We start from the raw sequence: 13138 nt of genomic DNA, 5'->3' as shown, positions 1-13138 counted from the left end.
GCAGCGAGTTAGTATACTTTGGTCATCAAGAAGTGTTACACAGCCACTAAGTGGGAAAAAAAATAGAAAGCAGCTATCTTCCCACTGCAAAAACTAAACAACACAAAATTCAAGGTACTAGTTATAGAACACACTGTCCCCCACAAGAGTCCTCAAAATTTCATTCACAGGATGGAATTGACTGAAAAAAAAAAAAAGAGTCATCTCCATGTCCTAGGAAAGCTGCGCCACTGCTCAGAAGATCTCATTCCCCTTTAGGGCAGGAATGAAGGGGACAATTATGCATTAACTCATTAACTTGAAGCTCCTGTACCCAGAGAGCCAAATATCAGACAGGGTCAGGATCCATTGCTACATTCACTCCTTCACCCATCCATCTGACCAAATACTTACTGTGCCCTCAGTCAAAGAAAAGCAGAATAAAACAGTAAAAACACTCTCTCTCTCTCTCTCTCTCTCTCTCTCTCTCTCTCTCTCTCTCTCGTGCTGTGAAACAGTGCCACAAGCTTACTAGATATTACTGGTGCAGAATGTTCCAGAATCACACATGAGTCACCTACTTATGGGGAGAACTTTAAAGCTTTTCTAAGATGAGGAGCCAGAGGCAGAGCAGCAAGCAGCCGACCAGAGGACCCCAGAGGAAGAACAGAGGGAAGGAGTGCCACAGTGTATGCACAATAACCCCTCAGGGTCCTCTGAGCATCATTCCAAGGTCCCCACACATACCGAAGCCCACTCATGCTCAAGCCCTTTACAGCAGACAAGGTAAACCGTTCATTTCCTTTCTGCTTCCTGCGATTTCAAGTACGTGCATGCAACTTCAAGCACACCCTTCCCCAGGACAAGGTTGTGGACAGCTCTGTCCACAGCCAATCCCCTAGCAGAAGCAAAGAGTAGCTGCTGTGTGAATGAAAGATGGGTGGGTATTTTGTCTACAAATTCGCAGTTTTTGCCTAAGCCACTACTTACATTTACTCAGAATATGGTTCAAAGGGGATATTTACGTACTTTAAAATGTCCTATTCTGTAGCTTACGCAGGAACCCAGAACACTGCACTCAGAAGCTCTAGGAATTCAGTGCACAGAAACCGTTTAAAGACTAAAACATTATGAGTTAAAACTTTAAAAATACACTTAATTTTTTTTGTGGCGGGTGAGAAAAAACTAGCTGTCCTAGCTGGGGAAATCTGAGCTGCTTCAATAAAACCCAGCTGTAGAGGCAGTATTTACCCAAGACACGGGTTATAGCTGGGGTTCTCAGAGTTGGTGTCTAATATGCAAGAAGAGGGTTAGCCTACAAACGTCTGCATGATAACGTAAGATGGAGTTTACGGATGAAAAGCTGTTATGTCTATAACGTATCTCCCAGCTCTGCAACCCAACACACGTACAGCTCTTTTTTCCATGAGAACCGGGAACTACTTTTCCTCAACTAATCACCATATTGAATTGATGATTTTAAATAGTGGTTCTCAACCTGTGGGTCAAGACTTCTTTGCAGGATCAAATGACCCTTTCACAGGGGCCTCCTAAGACCACTGGAAAACACAGATATATACATTATGATTCATAATAGTAGCAAAAGTACAGTTATAAAGTAGCAACAAAAATAATTTTATGGCTTGGGATCACCACAGCAAGAGGAACTGCATTAAAGGTTGAAACATTAGAACGGCTGAGAACTACTGATTTAAAAGAGAGGCTGCCATGCTACCTTGGGTCTTTGCTTTGGGGATTTTTTTCAAGATGCCTCCGTATAATGAAATTATCTATACAGAACAATTAAAGTATATCCAATGCTTTGACTCAGCAGCATCTAAACTTCTAGTCAATCTTCTACAGTGACATGTGTAAGTATTTGTGTTACAACAATAGCTCATAGAGCACCAAAGCCAACAGAGAAACTACCAGCTCAACCTGTAAATCAAGAGAGATGGTCGGGGGTGACACAGTTTTAAGCTACCTAACTTAGGAATGATTCATTTAAACAACTGTAATTACGCTAACAAAGAGGCCTCATAAGCAAAGATTATTATTTCATCTGTGTATCCATAAAACTTGGACCAGGAGAGTCCTCACTGCATACAGAGCGGATATTATGTCCTGTCTTTCAGGGGCCTGCTTAGAGCAATACCTGCCCTTCTGCTATCAGTGGAGTCTGAAACAGTTCCTACAGGCACGTATGGGCAAAGCTCAGCTTATCTCTCGGTAGTATTGGGGAGTAGTAGAAAATGGAAGAGGGAGACTCTGCCATTGGAGACATGTCCTTGAAGGAGAGATGGGAGACCACTCTACCTTTTTTTTCTTTTACTTCCCTACCATGAGGTGAACAAATCTGGCCCGCCTCCTCCTCCTGACATGTGAGGTAGGCTCCCACCAGAGACCTCAAAGCAAAGATCACACCTACTATGGGATGAAAAGTATAACTGTAAACAAAAATAAAATTCTGTTTGTTTGTTTGTTTGAAGTGACTATCATAGCAGAAAGCTAGTATTCCATCTATCCTACCATCCTATGACTAAGTGTGTCCCAAATTCATATATGGAAGTCTAGCCTCCTATGGCATGGTATTTAGTACTGAGGCCTTCAAAAGCTGGTTAGATTATAAGGAGGAGCCTATACAAACGGGAATAATCATCTTACAAAAAAGACTTCACAGAATTGCCACGTCATTCAGCCATGTGGCCCACAAGAACAAGACCTATCTCACCAGAAACAGAATCTTCCAATGCCTTAGTCAGAAACTGTTCAGTCTCTGACCAAGAGGAGTGCATCTTCTTTGCTTAAGTCACCCAGTCTGCATTATTTTTATTATAACAGCTCAAGGAAGTAATCCATACTGAAGACACTATAATGACATAACATAATACTAGAGGACAATAAACAGAGGAGGAAAATTAGATTCTCAAAACATAGATCTTTATTGGACAAATGCTTTCCTGGACCTGTCCCAAAGGTTTTCCATCAAGTACCCCCATACAACCTTGTCAAAAATCAAAAAAATGTCTAGTTGCTCGTGCCCCCAAAAGTGTCAAGGTATCTATCATCTTACTGACTTCCTTAAGCGTCTTCCTCCCATAGTAACCTCAAACCAGGGTTTCTGGAGAGAGTAGATGTCAGAGATAAGAGTAAAAGAAACTCCTCTAATCTACTGACATAGCAATACATCACTAGGAATCATTTTATTGCTGTGTCTCTATCAGAATAATAGTAATATGTATTGTCCTGGAGCTCATGATCTATGTAGTCTCCGTTTGTTAGCTACTTTAGCAGTGTCAGTTATGAGTTCCATCTCATGGAGTGGGCATTAAGGCCCATTTTAAAAAGTGGTTGGTGACTCCCATAATAACTCTGCTTCTCGCTCCACAGTGTTTGGTAAACAACAGAACCTCATCTTTAGTCTGAGCTCTTGCCTCTTCTCCATATCGAGGTGTGTTTCTCTTTTTAGCCACTCGGTGCTTATTTCCAATTCACACTACTCCTCTTTCCTGCTCTAGTGTCTTGTGTTTCATGCCTGTTTGTGTGTGTTTTTTTTTAACACTAGAATAAAATAGGCACTGTGCGAAACACATCACACAAATTATCTCACCTAGTCCTTTCACCAGCCCCATGAGCTATGTGTTCTTGTTCTTAATCTACAAGTAAGAAAACCTGGGCTTGTAGAGATTAAGCACTGAGTTCAAAGTACCACAGCTAATACAGCAGCCAAATGCAATACCTAAACCCAAACAGACATGTAATACAGGATCTGAGAAACTGGGAAAGTAATCAAGCATGAAGTTAACGCACGCCTTTGGCGGTAAGGAATGAGGAAAGATGAAGACAAGCAACAGATTTTTATGAAAACAAACATGGAACTTGTTAAGCATGGTACATACTGGATTGCCCAAGGGAAAAAATGCTTTCCTTCCCAGTTCTGTGGAGTATATGAGGAAGCCATCTTCCTCTTTTTCTTAGAACTCTTACTCTGCAGGGTCAAAATGAGCAAACAGCAACCACATAAGTGAAGAGGTGGATTGAGATGTGATCAGAAATTCATTCTTGTGGTCATCATAAAATTCTGTACCACAACCCTTCTTCAGAAGGCAGATCACGCAATCAAAAAGGACAGGCTTCTAAATTCTGCATGAAGTGCTGTACTGGGGCACAGGAATGGAAGAAGCTGACTCATTGCCAGGGGCAAAGAACACGTCTAGAGTTGCTGAGTTTTCTAGGCTGCTGTGAATACCCGAGGAGGTTAGCTAAAGATGGAACAAGCATATTTTAGTAAGATTCCTAACAACCAAATGCCACCATCCAGAGGTGAATCTCCAGATGTTTCAACCCGGTACCGCTCTGTATTTGCAACACATTGATAGACAGTAAATATTGCAGCCAAGCCAAAGTCTAACTAATGTGTGATCAGACTTTGTTTGCAACTGAGAATTTCACTTAAATCCATACAAGTCGTTAATTCTACCCCCAGAATTTCATTCGGTATCATGAAGATCAGTTTGACTGCTGCTGCTACACATTTCCCAGAAGGAAGGACAGGCTTCTAGCTGTCTGGTGCCAGTCCTAGTCCAGCTGGGAAACATGCAAACAAGCTATGGTTTCTAGTCATAAGATTTAAAAAGCAGCATGAAATGGGATTGTTTGGATCCAAACCCTATCTCTGCCATTAATCTACTGATGTAGCAATACGTCATTGCTGTGTCTTTACTAGAATAATAGTAATATGTATTCTCCTGGAGCTCATGATCTATCTAGCCTCAGTTCGTTAGCCACTTTAGAAGTGTGAGTTAGGAGTTCCACCTCATGGAGTTGGGCGTTAAGTCCAATTTTAAAAAGTGGTTGGTGACACCCACAATATTTGTGACACTAGATTGCACTAGTATATTTTGCAGGCAGGTAATGGTTGCAGGTCACAGTGTTTGTAGCTAAATGATACTGATGAATACTTTTCTCATCCAGTATAGTGAATGCTAGTCATTTGGGGTGAAGCTTCTGGCTAGGCATCTGGGTGACTTCTCTTTGTTCCATGACATAAGTACATGTAGTCTTCAGCAGCAGGACCTTACCATAGAATAACTAACTTGGGCAGATGACACTGTCCCTGCCACTTGCCAGAGCCATAGTCGACATCAATGGCTGATGGAGAGCCCTTGGACCGTGTCTCCTTCCAGCTGTTTGCAGACCAAGTTCCAAAGACAGCAGAAAACTTTTATACTCTGAGCACTGGAGAGAAAAGATTTGAATAAAAGGGTTCCTCCTTTCACAGAATTAATCCAGGATTCATGTGCCAGGGTGGTGACTTCACATCCTGTAATGGCACAGATGGCAGGTCCATCTACAGGGAGAATTTTGAGGGTAAGAACCTTGTCCTAATGCATACAGGTCCTGTCCATGGCAAATGCTGGACCAAACAGAAATGGTTCCCGGGTTTTTATCTGCGCTGCCAAGACTGAGTGGCTGGATGGCAAGCAGGTGGTCTTTGGGAAGGTGAAAGAGTGCATGAGCACTGTGGAAGCCATGGAGCATTTTGGGTCCAGGAATGGCAAGACCAGCAAGAAGATCATTTCCGACTGTGGAAAACTCTAATTCTTTTGACTTGCTTGCATCTTACTCACCAGACCCTTCCTTCTGTAGCTCAGGAGAGAACCTCTGCCCCCCTACCCCCCGTCTGCTTGCAGTACCCTGTAATCTCTGCTCTTGCTGAAGTTCTCTGGGTTCCACATTTTCCTCATTCCCCTCCAAGTCTAGCTGGGTTGCAGAGCTAAATTTATGATTATGAACAAAAACTAAATAAGGAAAAAAAGAAGAACTAACTTTCAAATTTTATTTTCCTGAGTCTTGTTTTCTCAGGAGTTTTAGAGGCTGTGAGGCCACTTGCCTTGTACAGACCTCTTGCCTTTTACAGTCTCCTGTGCTACGACTATGCCGGCCCTTTGCTCGTCTTCAAACATTGCAGGAACATTCCAACTTGGAGCTTTTGCTATTTCCTCAGATCTCACCAGACTGTCTTCTCCAGATAGCCCCCTTTCCAGTCTACTGAGATGCTGTTCAACGGCCTCTTGCTCACACAGATTTTTGACATCACCATCTCTCTAATAGCTGACCGTGTTCTCAGATTTGACCACGGCCACCTACTCTGACAAATCTTTGCATACATGTTTGTTATCAGGATCCTTCCACAGAAATCGAGTTTATGAGAAAGAAATGTGTTTGTCTGTTTTTCACCATATGCCTGACTCAGTGCTTCCCAGATAACATTTCTCTACAAGGATTTGTTAAATGACAGAATTTCAGTTCCTATGACAGCAGAAAGCTCTGGGACATATCAAAAGCACAGACCAGTATCAACTAAATGAGATTCCTGACTTAGGGATGGGAAGCATTTCTTATTGGATCAATGTAAAGCAGCCCCTAAGGGAAAGCAGAGAGTAAAGAAAGCAGAGACATGGGAAGGAGAGAAGCCCAATAACTTGACTCAAAGAGGGGTAACCTTATTACTAGACAGATCTGAAATATTTCAGGAGCTATGAGATGACCAGAAAAGTAAGGGCCTGGCTTGTTTCTCACTCTAGCAGGACCGAAGCTGAACCAAACACCACCTCTTCATCAGACAATGGCCCAGAGCCAGAGTGTAAGCCAAGGCATGCTATGCCATATCAGAGTTTAGTGTAACCACTTGAAGAGGGAGAGAGGAAGTTTAACCTGTAACCTGGCTGACAGGCTACTTGACCACCTCAGTGGTGGCAGAGGTGGGGACTAACAAGGAGGGATTGATCCTACTTTTTCCAGTCTCAAGATGAGATTTTTGGGACTGGACACACCTCGACATCACTCTTGCTCTAGGCCAGCTCTCTTAGGCTCTGTTCTACCCAGTCCTTGGGTCTCAAGCCAGGCCTATCATCCGATGACCAGCAGGAGCCTGGGATTTGTTGGGTACTCTCCCAAGAAACTCGAACCCCATTGAGCACCAAATCAGAAGTGCACGCTCTTCTGGGCAGAAAAGAGTGAAGCAAATGCTAGATCTCTGGAACCCGAACCAGGCAGCAAGGAGGGCCAGCCTGACTTGGGAGGGTCAGAAGCTACTTGGTGAGCAGCTGGTAACGGAGGTTGGCTCGGAGCTCCAAAACCAAGAGAGGCAGAGTCTGGAGCCCAGTTTTGTTTGGGCAGACAAAATGGCTACTTCAAGAACAGCCGGCTACTTGCTCCCTGTCACTCACTCCTGGCGTTTGCTCCCTCAGATGGGCACTGTGGTGGACACAGTGTTTGATCACTGTGTTTTATTTATTGGGGCTGGGGATGTCAGGGACCCTTCATCCACATTTATCAATACGTAAGAGGGGAACACAATACTTAATTACCCTATGGGTGAAGGAAGAACTCCAGGTACTGTTAAAGGTCATTGGTTGAAAGCCAGAACATCTCATTAGCATAGGGTTGTGCTCCCAAGAATCCCCAGGTGCCTGCTGAACAGGTTTCTTGTCAGGAAAGGGTCTGGCCTGTAATCTTCCCTGAGGGCTATGTGACTCCACTGAGGGGATCTGGGATGCCCCAGATTAAGCTGAGGTGGGGGGGGGGGGCTAGCTGAAAAAAGGAGTCCATCATCTGATAAGGAGCTCAGAAGCTATCCAGGAATGCCAGACTTCCACCTCAACAGCAGGGCCCCACAAGGGCCCAGTCCAGGCTCCAGCGACCCATACATATTTGCCTTCTACCTGACAGACCAAGAGGCACTCTTTAATGTTCTCAAGCAGGCATTGACCATTTGTGGGAATTAGGTATCTGGGAGAGGGGAAAGAGGGCAAACCTTTCTTCATGGTTCTTATGTAATCACAATTTACTATATATATTATCAAATGGGCAGACTATCTCTGTGTGTATGAAAATACAAGTAGCATAGAAGTAGACTGAGCACCAAATAGAGCCCATTTAGCTTTATTTAAAAAGCACTAAAACCTCCATGGATTAAGAATAGAAGAGATTTCAGTAATCCCTCCTTCCATCCATTATCTTAAAGCTATTTATTTCATGTTCCCGAACTGCAACCGCCCCGGATTAAAACATGGACTTGCTAAGACACGGTAACTGATGCCTCAGAAGGTGACAAAGGAGACAACGCCCAGGCCACCGTTTAAGTGCTCAGCAAATGCTACTATGCGTGTATTGGTGTTCCTAGAAAGTTTTCCCAATCCAGAAACTGATGACTGGTAAAAGACGCAGAAAGGAAATGACTGACTGTATTATGAACAGTACGGTAATGGTGTTTTAACTTTATCACTTGCTTTCCTCTAGCATCCTGGAAAATCAGCCACACCACACTCTACTACCCACACCCCAGCAGCTCTCCAAAGCCCTTCTTGAATGAGTCAGCATACACCCAGGCATCTTGGGCACTCATTGGCAGTACAGGGCTGCAGGTTCCCAAACAGGCGGCTGCTGCTGCTGCTGCTGCTGCTGCTGCTGCTCTCAGCAAAAGCACTCTGGCAACAAGGCAGGGGGAATTTGGTGGTGGTCACAGGTAGGCATTCCCCTGGGTGTGGATTATGGCTTCACATTATATAGAAAAAAAGAGGTGGAGGGTTCTACAGTCCCTGAGACAAGTGTGAAAAAAAGCCCAAATGGTCAGGGTGTTGCAAGGCTGCTCAGAATTGCTGGCTGTAGGAAAGATGGTTGGAGGAAGCCTTGTCTGCCCACATCGCATCTTACTGTAAACAACACTTGAAAGCCCCAGTTTCACACCTGCGAACTTCACTTGATCAGACTAACTGCTCTGTCAGTTCTTTCCCAGATTCTTCTCCTTCGGGTGGGGCACGAAGCTGTGGGTAAAGATACCTCAAAGATACCTCGCTAGAGTGCTAGGAAGTTCTGAGCCAAAACAGTGATTAAGAACTCAGAAGCTCTGAATGAAACTCCTTAAGCCTATTACACAAGAGGAAATGGGCTTCCCACAAGTAAAATAAGAATTGTCTCTCTATCCAACAGGGAGCACAAGGTCATGACCCTTTGCAAAAATAAACTATATATGTGTGACATACACACACTCATATGTAATATATTATGCAAAATCCTAATTAATGGAATACTCAGGTGGAAAGTGCCCTAGTCTTCAAACATAAGACCATTTCTAAACTTTTAGTAAAAGATTTTCCTACAAATACATTCAGCCATTGAAAAGGTACGCTGTAGCAAAAATGGTGTTTTGAGGATTTAAAATCCTGAAATGAACTAAGGACTGTTAAATGGTATATATCTTTTTATTTTGATCATTTATATTTCAAAACACAATTCTTGAAAAACCTCTGTCCATTCAACTTTCATCTATGAGTTATATTTTTAATGTGTTGACTTTTTCCTAGAGGAACATTGGACTAAAATGGGTTTTTCGTGTGAAAAGAAATAAAATCACTTCCATCTTTGGTTCTTAAGAAAAAAGTTCAAGCATCTTTAAAAGTTAAATTCTTGGCAGGGGAGGGGGAGACGATGAAGAATTGCACTGTGTACCAGAATGAGGTTGGAAATTTTGACTGAAATGTATTTGATGCCCTTCAAAAGAGACAGAAGTTAGAGGCATAAATTAAGTTCCAAAACAACAATAATGCTCATGGGGCACAGAAAGACTATGACTTGGCTAGATTTATCCTTAAGGCATATCTTTGTTACCCCCACGGTAATAATGCAAAGCTAGTACCTCCATAAGTCCTTGGTAGAAGGCATCACTGGACTACACTGGTTCCCACATCTTAACACGGACAAATGTTATTTATCTTTTGTCATGTTTCTGTTCAGCCCACTGCTTTCTAAGTTCTGCCTCCTAAGCTCACTGACATCCCTGACACTGTGCTTCTCAAAGGTTAGTGCTGACCACAAACTGGCAACACAGAGGACTGGTTTCCAGTCTGAGCACTTGCCAACCTGCCCCTCAGCATCTGGTGTGACCCACCACAACCTCTTCCTCTGCTGTCTATGGTACTCTTTTGAGCCTCTGCAGTTTATCTCTCTCTGAAGCCCCCCCTTCCTGTCCCTTCACACTGCTGTAGCTGAAGACTTCACTGTTGTCTTCCCCCTTAAAACGCCCCCGCTGGAGACTTCAGACCGTCGCACACTGCCACTGGAGACTGAGAGGCTCAGATCTCTCGGTCTAGTGCACGTGTAGCTGCTGAGCTCCAAACCTGTGTTCAACTGCAGCTGGGCCTGTCCACTTCTTCCTGTTTCTCCACTTGGATCTTGCTAAGTAACAGTACACATCAGAGGCTCAAAGAAGACATCCGGGCTTCACATTCACCCTGTCAATCACAGAGAGAAATCCTACCTCCTGGGCTCACTGACTGCCCCCTCATCCTCACCATCTGCCCCCTCATGCTCCCAGACCATCACCTCCAAGATATGCTTCACAGCAGAAAGCATCTCTGCCTTTTTTTTCTGTCTCATGGAGTCTACAAAACTCATATCGTAGGCTGAGGGCCTCAAAGTACATTGTTCCAAGTGTGTTCTACTGACAAAGTTCAACTTTCCCTGAATGTTTCAGCTCCCAACCAAAATTTTAAAACAAACAAAAAAAATGTTTTTGATTAATAATTCTTCCTAAAGAATGCAGAAGGAGAGGCTGAAGATGTGTCCTGATAGCCACAGTGCTTGTGAGAATTACAGAGACCGCCCTAGTGCAGTTCTCCACAGATGCGTCAGGCAGCACACAACCACTTATAACCCCAGCCCCGAGCAATCCAATGTTTGATTCTGGCCTCCATGCACACACATGTACACACACACACACACACACACACAGTATTTAAATTAAAATTATAAACATGTATAAGGAGAAAACATATACAGTCTACCTGTTGTTTTTTTTTTTTTTTTAATTGGCTTCTTAAGGGCAGGGTATTAAAGCAGATGCAGAGACCTATAACCAAACTTTGGGCAGAGTGCAGGGAATGTTATGAAAGAAGTGGGAAATAGTAAGACCTGTAGAGGACAAGAGCTCCACAAGGAGAGCAACAGAACCAAAAAATCTGGACACAGGGGGTCTTTTCTGAGATGGTACCCCAACCAAAGACCATTCATGGAGATAACCTAGACCCTCTGCACAGATGTAGCCCTTGGCAGTTTGGTGTCCAAGTGGGTTCCATAGTAATGGGGACAGGGACTGTCTCTGACAGGAACTGATTGGCCTGCTCTTTGATCACCTCCCCCTGAAGGGGGAGCAGCCTTACCAGGCCACAGAGGAAGACAGTGTAGCCACTCCTGATGAGACCTGATAGTCTAGGAACAGAAGGAAGGGGAGGAAGACCACCCCTATCAGTGGACTGGGGGAGGACTGTGGGTGAGACAGAGGGAGGGAGAGTGGGCTTGGGAGGGGAGGACGGAGAGAGCTACAAGTGGGATATGAAGTGAATAAACTGTAATTAATAACAAAAAAGAAAATTAAAAGAAAAGATATGTGGATTAGTTTTATTTTGTTACTTATTTCATTTTCTGTGATTCTAAAAATGGACAGGGGTGTTTGAAGAACAAGGCCTTCAGGAGCTGGAGAGCTGACTCAGGGGTTAAGAGCACTTGCTGCTCATGTGGAGGACCTGAGTTGGGTTTCCTATGCTCCTGTCAGATAGCTCAAAACAGCCTGCAACTCCAGTTCCAGGGAAATCTATGACTTCTTCTGGGCTCCAAGAGTATGGGCGCCTCAGCTTACACAACATTCTCTAAGAAAAACTGTGTCGTTCTACCACACTCCAAGTATGTGTGTGTGTGTGTGTGTGTGTAGACACATGCAAATTAAAATAAAATTTATCTTTTTAATACCTTCTGTTGTGGAGAATGTCGAGATGCGCCTTTTGGGGGCCCATATGAAATGGTGAGTGAAGCTTCAGAGGCTCTCATGGTTCCTCGAAAGGTCCTGATCCGCTGCACAGTGTTGATCCACTAGGGACTCCTAGCACACGAGTGAAGTCTCAAAGTGACCGCCTCCCCTTCTTTATGGAAGTCTCCTAAGGTGACCTCCCCTCCCATCTGCCACATTTCCTTCCAGTCGCACCAACCTCACTGATTGTTCCTGGTCCTTGAGGCTAGCATGGGATGGTCTGATAGCCCTTTCAGTCATTTAAAGGCTGTTACACTGGACAATAAAGTTAGATCTGCACCATCGAGTCTGGTCTCCAGAGTCTGATTCCCAGGATTCTGCGTGGGCTCCATCACCATTCAAACCCCTTTCACTGGTTCCTGATCCCCACATTCTGTGATCACTCAGGTCATGAAACAGAGCATCATCAACACTGTGAAGTTATTTTCACGTCCACTTCCATTTTACACATCCTTTCTAACACAAACATTCAGTTTTCAGCTGGGTATTTGTTGTATCGTGCAGTTAGTCATGCTCTTACTCTACTGAGAGTAACTTACAGGTGCATTTTTCATGAATTTAACTTTATATGCTTTCGGACTGTCCTCATCACCTCCACTTCCAAAGCAGAGGCAGAGTTGAGGGGAAATCATTTAAAATTTGATGAATAAAAGTAAATAATAAGCTTTTTCTATTCACAAACTCTAAGGCAGTTCTTCACTATTGAATGGACAAGTTAAACAGTGATACCTACATTCATTGGAGTGTCATTTAGGAAAAACAAAAAAAGAACAAGCAATCAATTAGTAACCCACCCTACAACATGAATGAATCTTTAATGCATTTTGTAAATTAAGAGAAGCCAGGATGAAAGTTGATGGCAGCCTTTCCATAATGATTTAGGCTAGAAAACAGGTAAGTGGTTCCTGATATTAACAGCTGAGAGCAGGGGCTGACTGCAAGCGAACAGGATAGGGAATTTGAGGACTAATAAAACAAAATGAACGTATGGTCCACCACATACAACCTTTTTGACCTTGGCAAATGCACAGAACTCCACATCATTAAAAAATAAAACCACTCAGGATGGGAGCCTAGAAGACAGACTGTGCATTTTGTACACGGATATCTTCCCTGTAGTGGTTTAAATGTAAAATGTATCCCCATCCACAGGCACATGTCTTCAACACCTGCTCCCCAGCTGGTAAGGCTGGCTTATGCATTTCTGGAATCTCATGAGGTATAGTACCTACAACAAACGTGAGATACTGGGGGGAGGGCTTCCAAGACGATATCCATACCTGGTTCTGACCC

The 13138-nt window shown here is 43.7% G+C and overlaps 1 pseudogene; it reads left to right on the top strand.

The window, feature by feature from the left end:
* The first annotated feature begins 4247 nt into the window (after positions 1-4247).
* On the top strand, positions 4248-5759 carry LOC110562602 (peptidyl-prolyl cis-trans isomerase A-like; annotated as a pseudogene).
* Positions 5760-13138: the final 7379 nt, after the last annotated feature.

This window comes from Meriones unguiculatus, chromosome 2 (genome assembly GCF_030254825.1).
Source record: "Meriones unguiculatus strain TT.TT164.6M chromosome 2, Bangor_MerUng_6.1, whole genome shotgun sequence".
In the NCBI taxonomy this organism is placed as follows: Eukaryota; Metazoa; Chordata; class Mammalia; order Rodentia; family Muridae; genus Meriones; species Meriones unguiculatus.
Note: the sequence above shows the minus strand (reverse complement) of the source record. Positions and strands in the feature narration are given on the sequence as shown.